This window comes from Microtus oregoni, unplaced genomic scaffold, assembly GCF_018167655.1.
Source record: "Microtus oregoni isolate MIOR12 unplaced genomic scaffold, Mior012 000074F_ref0000038, whole genome shotgun sequence".
Classification (NCBI taxonomy): domain Eukaryota; kingdom Metazoa; phylum Chordata; class Mammalia; order Rodentia; family Cricetidae; genus Microtus; species Microtus oregoni.
Genome location: NW_024544004.1, coordinates 4,804,045 through 4,818,638, shown reverse-complemented (window position 1 = coordinate 4,818,638; position 14,594 = coordinate 4,804,045). Strand labels below are relative to the sequence as shown.

The window sequence follows — 14,594 nt, the reverse complement described above, 5'->3', positions numbered from 1 at the left end:
GAATTAACTATAAACATTGCACTTCCTTAGATTTTCTACCAGAATGACAGAAAATCAACTTTCATGAAAAGTATCAGAGGCCATTCTTAGGGAAATATACCTTGCTGTTATTTCCCCAATTCTGTCCACATCACCACCCATATAAAGTGGTCTAATTCCCACTGATTCATCAGGATTGTTTCTGGCTTAAGAGGTTCCATGATTCCTATAAAAATATTTTCTACTTCTTAATGATTAAAAATAAACTTGGCATTTGAAAAACACCACTACCATTTCTTGTTAAGATATTTTGTCTCTAGTAATTCTCAACAGTAAAGGCATCAATGAAAATGCTCAGACACACATTAAACAGAAACCTTACTTGAGAAATAATATGTGTTCCAAAGACACTTCTGGATAAACCTGAAGAAATTTTTCTTTTAAAAAGGCAGAAACCAACCTGAAAACCTCAATTTCAGCTCCCATGGGTTGTTTCCTTCTTTTCTAGACAAATTAAATGTGCCAGTACAATCTACAAAGGCTCATCACATTCATTTTTACCAAGAACATGCCTCCTGTTTTCATAGCTTTGAAATGTTTTCAAGACATCATACAGTGGTCCTGAAGAAGATTCCTTTGAGGAGCAATAAGGTAAGATTCTAAGCCAAAAACTATTTCACCTTCTGAAACTCAAGTCTTTGTGACATGCCACAGAAATCTGGCTATTTCCCACAGCAGTTTATGGTCAGTGAAAACTGAATTATTCAATGACCTGGGTTTAGAAATCTTTCCCTGTCATTTCAGGGAGGGAAGAATGCCAGGATCACAAGTTGTATCATTTGAAATGCTGAATATGACACTGGTTTCATAGGATTTGGATGATGCTGTAGGGCATAGATGCCAGGAGCTTTTGTTCTCTTTCATTTGTGCTTTCACCGTACCTTAAAACCATTTTTCCTTCCCATTTAATACTTTTAAAAAGAGCCGTTCCCCAAAGTCACTCAAGAGAAGGAAGAAGTGTGTGAGTTCTAGGATAGATTCTGCCCAATCTGAATGGAAGGATGTTCTCTGAAAGTCTCATATGTCCAACCTTCGATTACCCCCACCCACATCGTACCCCACTTGTTATATAGACAATTGGCACTGGCTCTTTGGGTGTAGAATCAGTATTTACTTCTGGTAATGGCCAAAGATATAAAAAATTTATTTCAGAAAGTATAAAAATAATTTTGAAGGATGTTTTATGCCTTACATCTTTTTATTCTACTACAGGGAATATTTAGGGAATATTACATAATTAATAGTATATAATAATTAGGGAAGAGGGAACAAAATGAAAGCATGCAGAAGGTCTGGATTCCTTCTTCATTTGATTTCATACAATTTGTCATGTTGTTAACAATGAACTTTTTTTTATCAAATATAGTGAATAGCCCTCATCTCTACTCATATCCCAATTAGGGCCTTTCCATCTTGGTAACCTGCCAACTGCCAACCCTTTTGATTTGGATCTTCTCTAGTCTTAGGCTCTTTGGAAGTTCAAATTTAACTTCCATATATATATATGAATGCATAGAAATGTTCTCCTCAATTTGTGTCAGATATATCCTGGACAGATATAAGACTTATTCTTTCCTTGTTTACTGTGATTTCAATCTTTTTCAATATTTTCTTCAGTTTGCCTCATCACACTTCTAGGTTCACTGCCTAAGGCCCTCCCTCTTATGAACACAGTATCTTTAATGATGTCTATAATAGTTTTCTTACACTGATATTTATTGATTGTAGTGTTGAACATTATAAAGACAATGCCTCGCAAGTTTATCACTTACTTTGATCACATTCCCATTCATATTCTCCCCTTTTCACCATCTTTCTTCCTCTAGCACCTCCTTTTCCTAATAATCTTTTTGTTTCAAACCATATGTGAATAGGTATGTATATGTATATTATCCATATATCCATATACTTATATAGATCAATAGGTTCAACAAATAAAGAAATGGTGACCTTTGTCTTTCTGATCTATCTTACTTTGTTAATATTATATCTCCAGATACATCCATCTTACAGAAAATAATGCAATTCCCTACTTTTTAATAGTTTAATAAAACTCACTCATACCTATACATCACATTTTCTTTATCCCTTAATCTGTTGAGGGATACTTAAGTTGATTCCACATATATACCTTGAATTGTTATAGTTGGGCCATAGTAGTTTAAATTTTCATTTCTTAAAGGCTTTCATTTCTGGTAACTCAGGGAATGACATCAAGAAATAACAAAATTCCCAACCAACCAACCAATCAATACTTGGGTCAATGAAATGAAAAGATGGCTCTCAAATGAAGAAGTCTAAGTGGCCAATAAATATATGTTGGAAACTGTCCAAAATCATTAGTCATCGGGAAATGCAAAATAAAAATACACTGAGATTTAGGCGATTGCAAAAAAAATTAACAAAGACTATATTATATAAATCTATTGTTTTTACTCAAGCCTTAGGAGTGGCTTGTAATCAGTGGTTGTAATCAGTAATCCATATCCAAGGAATGATGAGGAACAATGAATAAGAAAAATCACACTGGAGATGGTGTCTACATATATATCTACTATCTTTCCCTTTCATCAACACTAAAACTTAACTAATTAGTATAATTAATAGTAATGAATTTATATTGGTGAAATTGTAGCTTGATAATTAGGGTAAGAAAAGTTATAAGTGGCTGCTATAGATGAAGTTAGTGGTGTTCCAAATGTATTTATTGGCTAAGGTACTAGTAAGTCACAAGCAATCTTTAAATAATTAGGAAAATGTAAAAAGCTTTTTGTATTTTTTCCATTAGGTTTTTCACATTCTATTTAACTGCTAATTCAGAACAGAGCTGTTCAGAATATTTTTGATCATATTTCTATAGTTGGTGGTTTGTCAAAGTCTACCACTATAATAATATTATTTTTGCTTTAAGTAAACACTTTATGCAAGTACTAGCAAAGAAATATTTCTGTTCTTTGGAATCATATGGCTCTTTTTGAAATCCTGCTAATAAATGCCTGCATATTTAACGATATTTGACAAAATTCTATAAAGTTATGGAGTATATGTGCCAACTTGGCCTATCTCTGTACATTTATCTTCAATATGAGCATATGAACTGTGACAATCAGATAGTTTTTCACCCCCTCACCCTATGCCTTAATCACAGATCCTTAGTTACAGTATAGTATAGACTTCTAATTAGGTACAAGACCATCGTGCTGATACCATAGTGTTGCCATCCTCTGTTGTGATAACTCAATTGTTCTCTCCATTTGACTCCTCTGGTCCCCATCTCTGGTCTATGGTGAGTCTGTCCTATCCCTCATTTTGTCTCCAATGATAAGCTTTGTCCTTGTGATGGTTGGTCCTTGTTATTACTGGTATTATATTCATTCATCCATGCATTCAACAATAAAGAATTAAATACCATTTATGTATTAAGTGGTATTCTCAACACAGGAATGTACAGCTTTTCAATATTTCTCTGTGATATCTGTCATACCATGAGTAATGATGATAAATAAAAGTGTGAAGTTTGTATAGGAAATTTCACACAATACTAAGTGTCATGAAATGTACGTTTTCTGTACAACAGAAAACCAGCTACTTTGGAAATGATGGTTAAGAAAACCTTCAGAGCGATAACAAACAAACTATGCAGAAATCTTATAGTGCTCTCCACTGAGCCTTCCACTATTTTAGTGGGATTAGTAATCAGTGTGATTTACAATAAAGCTGACTCCAAAGGCCTGACAAGTTCATTTTGACCTTTTATAACAGCCAGTTCCTCCTCTGTGCTATCTATACCTCATCTCTTTAATCAAAAGTGGCCTAATCAAACTGCAAAAAAATCCCTAAGAAACCAAGATCTGCTTAGCTTTCTTGAGGCAATATAACTCACAATTAGCACTTTGGCTTGTTTCATTGAATTGATCAATTGGATCAGCTCGTATAAACTGATTACTTTTGTTTAACATTTTGTAGTCATCACAAATAGACCAAAAATTCAGCAAAAACCCAGCTTAATTTAATTAGTATTGATGAAGCACTAAGAATCATAAAAGCTGAGATTCAGGAAGGCCTTTTGGAGATTCGTGTACCCAGAAAGAAAAGAAGTTCTACAAAATTAACCTCAAAATGCTCATGCACACTTTGAATATTCAAAGTCTTTCTGTTGATATTGCTACTTAACTATAAACATTTTAACTATAAGATGGTTTGTAATGAAATATTCTTAATTATAAATATATAAAACACTAAAAATAAAAAAAAGTATTAAAAATCACCCACCATTTTTTTTAATATCTCACTTCTGGTGTCTAAAATATTTACATTGTTTTAGAACTGGAAATTTATAAATTAATTTTTCTTTTTTGACATTCATATTCATTAGCATACAAATAAGTGTTTAATCATAACATTTTTTTCAAACATTTTTTTCTTATTTCTCTACCTGCTCTTCTCCCTTCTCTTGTGCCCTCCCACCACCACCTTTCTGCCTTCATGTCCCATATGCCCTATTGTTCAGCTCCTTTTAAAAACACCTATTGTTCTCCTCCCATGGCATCCTATATCGCTTCATAGCCTACATACTTTCTCTGTCTCTGTCTCTCTCTCTCTATATATATATTATATATGTGTGTGTGTATCTGCTTAAACATATATATGTACATGTGCGTATACACATATATGGCCTATATAGTGTATGCTTTTGTTGCAGTACCACAGTGTCTTTGTCACTCTAGCTCTGTAGCATAATTTGATGACTTTATAATTTAGTAACTGCACATGAAAGGATTTATGTCTTTCTGAATTTGAATCACCTAATTTAATACTTTATAAATCCATCCATTTCCTGAAATTTTCATAAATTCTTTTTTCTTCACAGCTAACAAAAATTTCATTGCTCATATATGCCACAATTTGAAATTTTCATTTCTTGTGAATAATGCAGCAACGAACATGGATATACAAGAATCTCTGTGGTAAGACTTAAGAGTCCTTTGGGTACATTTCCAGGAAACATATAGCTGGGTCATATAGCTACTTATATATTTTTTTATTTTTATTTTGGCTGTATTTAAACTTCTACCAGTACTTACTATGGGTTCTAATTGCCTACATGCTCACCAGAATTTGTTGTCATTTGTTTTCCTGATCATAGCCATTCTGACTGGGGTAAGAGAGAGGCTCAAAGCAGATTTATTTGCATTTCCATAATGACAAAGGATGTTGAAGATCAAGAAAATTATTGGTCATTTGTATTTCTTCTTTTTAGAACAGTCAGTTCATTAAAATTTTATTGCTTTGCATGGTTTTCGGGGAGGGTTGGTGTTTACATTTACTGTTCTTTATATATGCTAGACTTCAAAACCCTGATGGAGGTACAGCTGGCAAGAATTTTCTCACATTCTGTCTGTTTACTGTGCTGATGGTTTCCCTTACTGTGTGGAAATGTTTAAATTGCACGTAATCCCATTTGTTGACTCTGGAGATTATGTCCTGTGTACTTCTAATCCTGTTCAGAAAGTCCTTGCACATACCGATAGCTTGAACTGTAAATTCTATGTTCTAGAAGTTATAGGACTTCACATTTTTAATGAAGGTTTCTGACTAATTTTGGTTTTATTTTTATGAAGGATGAAGGATGTGGATCTAGGTTCTTCCTCCTGAAATTATGCCAGCACCATTTGTTGAGGAAGCTGAGTTTTTTCCAGTGGATTTCTTGATGCCTTTATCCAAAATTTAGTGACCAAATGTGTGTGGGTATATTTTTGGTTTCTCTCTATTTTTTTTCATTTTCACTCCACTGATTCTGCCAATCCAGGAGAATGAAAGGTTTGTCTATAATATGGTACATTTTTCAATTTCTTTTTTCCTTTTGGTGTCATAATGTTTTAGTTGTATTAAAATACATCTTTCATATTCCCTATGGTAACATAACCATATTTTTCTAATTCCCCCAAGGTTTTTATTATGCAGGCATGTTTAGCTTATCAAATGCCTTTCATGATATCTATGGGGATGATTTTGTGACTTCTGTCTTTAAGTAACTCTACATGGTGGATTACATTTATGATTTCCATGTGTTGAACCAAGCTTACATATCTACGAATAAGGCTACTTTATTATAGTGCATTGCTGTGAGACAATGGTTTTACCCTGTAAAGATTTGTTTCTTGTACTTGTTTAATAAAATGCTGATTGGCCAGTAGCCAGGCAGGAGACATAGGTGGAGCAACCAGGCAGGAAGTAGAGGTGGGGCAATGAGAATTCTGAGAAGATGTCAGACACAGTCTGCAGTCATCATCCAGACAAAGAGGGGAAGCAAGATGTGACTGCCTCACTGAAAAAGATACCAAGCCATGCGGCTCACACAGACAAGAATTATGGGATAATATAAGTTATAAGAATTAAGAAGAAGCCTGAGCTAATAGGCCAATCATTTTAAATTAAAGTAGACCTCTGTGTCTTTCTTTGGGACTAAACAGCTGCAGGACTGGGCAGAACAAAAACCTCTGTCAACAATGCATGATCTTTTTTTCCATTTTATTAGTTATTTGAAAATGTTATACAGTCTTTAATCTTACTCAGTGGCTTTCCACTCCTCTCAGATCTGTCTCCCTTCTCAACCTGTTCTACTATGTCCACTGTTATTTTTAAAAACACTATCACATCTTTTTTATCCTTCCCCTATGTTCTTGTGTATGTGACCTTCACTGGAGGGTGGTCAACTAACCAGGGACCATACCTTAAAGAAAACTGACTCTTCCACTCTCAGTATCTATGAATTGCCAATAGATTCTTAGATAGGGATGAAAGAAACTGAAGAAGACACCAGAAAGTGGAAATAGTAAAAATGATAATCTTACCAAAAGCAATCTACAGATTCAATGCAATGCCCATCAAAATCCCAGCAAAATTCTTCACAGACCTTGAAAGAATGGTACTCAAATTCATATGGAAAAGCAAAAAAAAAATGTAAAATAAAAGAAATACTTGCGTCATCACAACCACTGACTTCAAACTCTACTACAGAACTACAGTACTGAAAACAGCCTGGTATTGGCTTGAGAACAGACAGGAGGACCAATGGAACTGAATCAAAGACCCAGATATTAATCCACACACCTTTGAACACATGATTTCTGACCAAAAAAAAAAAAGCAAAAAATGTTGAGGTCTTTGATTTGTTCGGACTTGATTTTTGTGCATGGCAATAGATATTGATCTATTTTCATTCTTCTACATGCTGATATCCAGTTAAGCCAACACCATTTGTTGAATATGCTTTCTGTTTTCCATTTTATATTTTTTGCTTCTTTGTCAAAAATCATGTGTTCATAGTTGTGTGGATTGATATCTGAGTCTTTAAATAAGTTATATTAGTCCTCCTTTTGGTTTTTATGCCAATATCAGGATGTTTTCCGTACTGTAGCTCTGTAGAAGTGTTTTAAGTCAGGGATTGTGATGCCTGCAGAAGTTCCGTAATTGTAATGGACTGTTTTGGTTATCTTGGATTTTTTACTTTTCCACCTGTAGTTGAGCATTTTTCTTTTGAGGTCTGTGAAGAATTTTGCTGGGATTTTGATGGGCATTACATTGAAACCGTAGATTGCTTTTGTTAAGATTGCCATTTTTACTATGTGAATTCTTCCTACCCAAGAGCATGGGAGAACTTTCCATTTTCTGGTGACTTCTTTAATTTCTTTCTTTAAAGATTTAATGTTCTTGTCATACAAGTCTTCCACTTGTTTGGTTAGAGTTACTCCACGATGTTTTATGTTATTTGTGGCTATTGTGAAGGATGATGTTTTTCTGATCTCTTTCTCAGTCCATTTATCATCTGTATAAAGGAGGGCTACTGATCTTTTTTTTTAGTTAATTTCATATCCTGCTACAGTATTGGAGGTATTTATGAGTTTTAGGAGTTCTTTGGTAGAATTTTGGGGGTCACTTACGTAAAGTATCATATTATCAGCAATAGTGGGAGTTTTACTTCTTCTTTTCTGATTCGTACCCTCTAGCTCTCCTTTTGTTGTCATATTTTGCTGTATCTATGACCTCAAGAACTATTCTGAATAGATATGATGGGAGTGGACAACCTTGTTTTGTTCCAGATTTCAGTGTGATTGCTTTGAGTTTCTCTCCATTTAGTTTGGTGTTGGCTGTTGGTTTGCTGTTTGTTGCCTTTGTTATATTTAGGTGTGTTCCTTGTATCTGTATTTTCCTGGAAACCTTTATCATGAAGGGGTGTTGTATTTTGTAGAAAGCTTTTTCAGCATCTAATGAGATGATCATGTGGTTTTTTTTCTTCAGTTTGTTTATATGATAGATTTTCATATGTTGAACCATAAATCTCTGGGATGAAACATACTTGATCATGGTGGATGTTTTTTCTGATGTGTTTTTGGACTCGATTTGCCAGTATCTTATTGAGTAAATTTGCATCATAAGGGATATTGGTCTGAATTTCTCTTTCTTTTTTTTCCAACATATGACCACGCCTGACTGGATTGTTTTATTGAAGGACATGGAGTAACAACAAGTGAAGATAGCTGGGACCCCAAGTTGGGAAGAATAACCACCCCCCATATATACCCCCTGCCCCAAATAGATAATAACCAACTATAGGGGAACAGCTGAGACAGTAACAGATTTGGGTAGGGCAGAGAAGGATACTCGAAAGCAGCAGTGAAGAGACCATGCTGCATGTGCTGAGAGGGCCCAAGGTGGCACTGGATGAGTCTGTCTTCCTTGCAGGCATGTATAAATATAAAGATAAGCCTCCCCCCCCAACCCAGTGCCTAATGCTGCTCGGTACCATCCTAGCTCATCTTTCCACATTGGTGAAAGAAGAGGGGAAAAGCAAGTTATCACCGAATTGAGATCAGACCCACATCCATCAGCTTCTGGATCTTCTGTGCTATTACAGGCTTCTTTAAGTGTTCGCTCAGAGCCTGGGAGTCCTTTTGCATCTGCTTCAGGATGAGTCTCATGGCTGGGCCACTCATAATCTGCTGCACCTCATGGTCAGCCATGCCCGCTGCTTCACATCCTCAGGGCTGTCATGTCTGTTGTACTCTGCCATCATACAGTGCTGTTAACCATCTGCTGCCTCCTTACAGCTGGAGCGCACGTCTAGCGCCTTCTGGTACACATCCATGGCCTTTGTACAGTCCTTCATGGCTTCCAGAGTGGCTGCTTTCCATGTGTAACCCTTGATGAAGGTTGGCTCCATCTCGAAGCACTCCTCACAGTCTCGGAGAGCCAGCTGAAGCTCCAGGAGCTTGGTGTAGCAGGCAGCTCAGTTACTGTAGACTTTGGCATCCCTTGTATTTCATTTAGTGGCTTCTGTATAGGGCTTCATGGACAGGGGGTAGTCCCCTTTCTGGAAGCATTCATTGCCCTTGTTCTTCTCCTCCAAAGCCAAGTCAGGGTTAATGTAGGCCACTCACTATTGCTTCTTCAGGATTTTCTCTGCCTGCTGGCACTTTTTGAGCACATCTGTGTTCGCTGCTCTGCCAGAGATTTGTTGTAGAAATGGATAGCAACCTCATACCTTTCTTATTTGAAATCGGAATTGGCAATTCAGGCATAAGCTTTGGCAATCTGTGGTAGTCCTCTTGGTTCTCTCTGCCCACTTCAACTGCTTTCTCACATAGCTTCCAGCATTTGTTGTAGTCACCTTTTTCAAAGTACACAGCTGCTCGATTAGATATGTAAGTCATTGGTGGGGTCCAGTTCCTTGGCCTTGTCATAATGCTTCAAGGCCATGTCAAAATCTTTCTTTTTTTAAACATCATTTCCCATCTCTTTTTCTTTCAGTGCCTGTTTCTTATTCTCTGGAAGATCTTCTTCCATTGGTTCTGGCTTGGCCTCCTGTTTGGGAGTAGGTGGGGGTGGGGTGCTCCTGCCTCTTCCTCTTCATCCATACTGCTCAGATCACACCCAAGGAGGACACTGAATATAGTCATGTTCCGTGGATGTTGAATTTTCACGCCCAGGTCTAAAGTTTGTTCCCTAGCTGTTCTATGAGTTCCCGGTAGGTAGGGTCATTGAGCAGTGTCCTTGTCCTGGGATCATTCTCCAACTTTTGGTACAGATTAGACAAGTTGAAAGGATTCATGAAATTCCTCTCTGCCAACCTGGCCTCCATGTTCTGCAAACTCTCCTTGAGCTTGAGGTGATTTGCTTCCGATTTTAAACCCTTTTCATAGGTTGGTTTGACTTCATCAAACTGGTTTAGGGATGCAAGGGCTGCTGCATTTCTTGAATGACCCTTGCTCCAGTTAGACTTCAGGTCAACAGTCTTGCAGTCATCCTCATAGGCCTTTTGATAGTCTCCTTTCTTGGCATAGGCTGCAGAGCTATTGCTATAGAGCACATGGCTCTGGGTATCTAGATTAATTGCCTCAGCATAGCACTGTAAGGCATCATGGATGTTCCCAGCATCCAGGGCCTTATTGCCCTTCTTTAGCTCATTTACCTCTTCCATAGCCAGGCCTGGAACTCAGTTGAATAGAATTCGTCCACCCTGCATTCCCAACTGCTGTACTGTATTTCTCTTTCTTAATAATGTCCATGTGTGGTTTGGGCATCAGGGTAATTGGAGCCTCGTAAAAAGAGTTTGGTAATGTTCCTTATGTTTTTATTGTGTGGAACAATTTGAGGAGTATTGGTATTAATTCTTCAAAAATCTTGTATATTTTTGCACTGAAACCATCTGGTCATGGGCTTAGACTTTTGATGACAGTTTCTATTTCCTTAGCAGTTAGAGGTCTATTTAATTTGTTTATCTAGTCTTGATTTGCTTTTGTTAAGTTAAATTTATCCAGAAAATTGTCCATTTCCTTTAAGCTTTCAATTTTGTGGAATATGGGTTTTTGAAATATGATCTCACGATTCTTTGGTTTTCTTCTGTGTCTGTTGTTATGGTCCCCTCTTCATTTCTGATTTTGTTAATTTGGATATTCTCTCTCTGCCTTTTGGTTAGTTTGTATAAGGTTAGATTATTTTGTTGATTTTCTCAGAGAACCAACTCTTTGTCCTATTGATTCTTTGTCAGAGAATCAACTCTTTGTCTCATTGATTCTTTGTATTGTTTTCATTGTTTCTATTTTGTTGATTTTGGCTCTCAATTTGATTATTTCCTGCCATTTAGTTCTCCTGGGTGAAGTTTTTCTTTTTTCTAGAGTTTTTAGGTGTTCTGCTAACTCACTGCTGTGGAATTTTTCCAGCTTATTTAGCTAGGCATTTAGTGTTATGATCTTTCCTCTTAACACTTTTATTGTGTACCATAAATTTGGATATGTTGTGTGGTCATTTTGTTGGATTTTAGGAAGTCTTTAATTTCTTTATTTACTTCTTCTTTGACCCATTGGTGATTTGTATGAGTATTGTTTAATTTCCATGTGTTTGTGGGCTTTCTGAAATTAGTGTTGCTGTTGAATTCTAGCTTTAATCCACAGTGATCCTATAAGATACATGGGATTATTCCAAATATTTTGTATCTGTTGAGGTTTGTTTTGTTAACTAGTATGTGGTCAACTTTTGGAGAAGGTTCCATGAGGTACTGAAAAGAAGGTATTTTTTTATGTTTACATGGAATGTTCTATAGATGTCTGTTAAGTCCATTTGAGTCATAATATGTTAGTTCCCTTATTTCTCTGTTAAGTTTCTGTCTGGCAAACCTGTCCAGCGGTGTGAGTGGGTGTTGAAGTCTCCCACTATTAGTATGTGGGGTTTAATGTATGATTTAAGTTTTAGTAGTGTTTCTTTTACATATGAGGGTACACCTGTATTTGGGGTATAGATTCTCAGTATTGAGATTTCCTCTTGAAGGATTTTTCCTGTGACAAATATGAAAAGTCCTTCTTTGTCTCTTTTGATTGATTTTAGTTTGAAGTCTATTTTGTAGCTATTATGATAGCTACACCAGCTTGTTTCTTTGGTCCATTTGATTGGAAAAATTTTTTCCCAATTCTTTACTCTGATGTGATGTCTGTCTTTGAGGTAGAGGTGTGTTTCTTGTATGTAGCAAAAGGACGGATTCTGTTTTTGTATTCAATCTGTTAGCTAGCCTGTGCCTTTTTGTAGTTGAGTCCACTTATATTAAGGAATATTAATGACAAGTGATTGCTAGTTCCTGCTATTTTAGCTTTCATTGCTGTTGATGCTATTGTGTGTGTGTTTTCCCTTCTTTGGGATTGGGTGCTGTGACATCATCTATTGTCTGTGTTATTGTCAATGTAGCTAACTTCCTTGGATTGGAGTTTTCCTTCTAGTACTTTGCAGAGGGCTTAGTTTGTGGCTAGGTGTTGGTTAAATTTGGCTTTGTTGTGCAATATCTTGTTTTCACCATCTATGGAGATTAAAAGTTTTGCTGGATATAGTAGTATGGGTTGGTATCCGTGGCCTCTTAATGTATGTATAATGCTTAACCAGGACCTTCAGGCTTTCATTGTTTCCATTGAGAAGTCAGGTATAATTTCAATAGGTCTGCCTTTATAGGTTACTTGGCATTTTTCCTTTGCATTTCTTAATATTTTTCTTTATTCTGTATCTTTAATGTTTTGATTATTATGTAGTGAGGGGACTATTTTTTGGTTCAGTCTATTTGGTGTTCAGTAAGCTTCTTGTGTCTTCATATGCACATCTTTCTTAAGGTTGGGAAAGTTTTCTTCTATGATTTTGTTAAATAAGTTTTCTGGCTTTTGAGTTGGACTTCTCCTTCTTCTATCCCTACTATTATTAGCTTCAATCTTTTCATGGTGTCCCATATTTCCTTGATATTTTGGGTTAAGTTTTTGTTATATTTAATGTTTTCTTTCACCGATGAATCTATTTCCTCTATCACCATCTTCAGCGCTTGAGATTCTCACTTCCATCTCTTTTATTCTGCTGATTATGCTTGCATAAGAAATTTCTTCATTTACCCAGTTTTCCATATCCAGAATTTCCACAGTTTTTGTTCTCTTTATTGTCTCTATTTTGATTTCAAGTCTTGAATTGTTTCTTTCACCTGTTTGATTGCTTTTTCTTGATTTTCTTTAAGGGATATGTTTCTTTCTTTCAATTTTTTGTTTCTCTTTTCCTTCATTTCTTTGAAGAAATTTTTCCTTTCCTCTTTAAGGGCCTAAACATTCTCCTAAAGTTATTTTTAGGTCATTTTCTTCTGCTTTATCTGTATAGAGTGTTCAAGTCTTGTTGTACAGCCACTAGTTTTTGGTGGTGCCACGTTGCTCTTTGTGGTGCTGAGTGTGTTCTTACATTGTCTACCTATATTTTCCTTTGATTGGTAGAGTCGAGGCCATGGTTCCATTCACCCTGGAGGTTGCTTGACCTCAATTGGCACTCTAGCAGTTGTTCTGCAATCCAAGAGGTCATTCGGACCTATTCATACAGAGGTTGCTTGCTTAGGCCTGATCCCAAGGAGGTCACTGTCTCAGGCCCGCTCTCTTTTTCTTAATAATTCTTTGATCGGAGAATTGGTTCATATATTCTGACCCTTGTGTAAAATAGAAATACTCAGTCTGAGACATTTCTTCGGTAAATATTTTCCTAGAAGGCTTTTTATTTCCTTTTGAATAGATTATAAAAATTATTTGCATATCTTTTCCTTTGTAATCTTATATTTCCTGTGCTTTGGAAATCAGTGTCTACTGCAATAATTTAGATAAAAGATCAATATAGTTCATTGTAAATTTTTATGTGTAGAAATGTGTTCCATTTTACTAAAAGCTTATTTGTTAATTTATTTACTGTCATTGTTTTACTCAGATTCCTACTGTGTAGCTCTGTCTGGTCTCAACTTGTGTCAAAATAATTATACTATTTTTGTAGGCTCTTTCTTTTATCTATAATAATCATTATTTATTAAATGTGGCAATTAGAACATCTACATTCAATTTAATTATTGATATGGTTGGTTTCAAGTCTATTCTCTTCCCATTTCTTTGTTATATCTAATATTGTTCCTTCCCTTCTTCGAATTAGTTGAATGTTTTCATTACATGCTACCTCCTTTGTTGAATTATTATCCTACAGTCATTGCTTATTTTGGTAATTGCTTTGAGTTTATATTACAGGCCTTCCATCATATATCTTTGTCTATCTTCAGGTGAATACATGTCACATATAGTATAAAACCTTATTAAAATTATATATAAGTATATACACATATATATCCCCTCTTGGTGTGTGTGTGTGTGTGTGTGTGTGTGTGTGCTGTTATAATACATTGTCAAGAAATTTGATAACATACATTTTAATGTGTAAATTTTATATAATATACAACTTATCATCTTAATCCTGTTTCTTGCTACAGTGAAATTAAGTATATTCACAATTATGAGCTGTCACAACTATCATTCATCCCAAGTCTTTGTGCCCACTAAACAATAATTGACATTTCTTTCACCCCAGCTTCCACTTTCTGACTTTATGAATTTTTGTAACTCATGTACTTTATCAAATCAGAGCATACATTATGTTTTTCTTTTGGGACTGGCTTATTCCTCTTAACATACTGTTTGAGGTTCACTTATGTTTTTTTTTTTTTTTTTTAGTTT

General features: G+C 35.7%; 1 pseudogene; it reads right to left on the bottom strand.

The window, feature by feature from the left end:
- Nucleotides 1-8,897: 8,897 nt before the first annotated feature.
- On the bottom strand, nucleotides 8,898-10,519 carry LOC121441360 (annotated as a pseudogene).
- Between the last annotated feature and the right edge of the window lie 4,075 nt (nucleotides 10,520-14,594).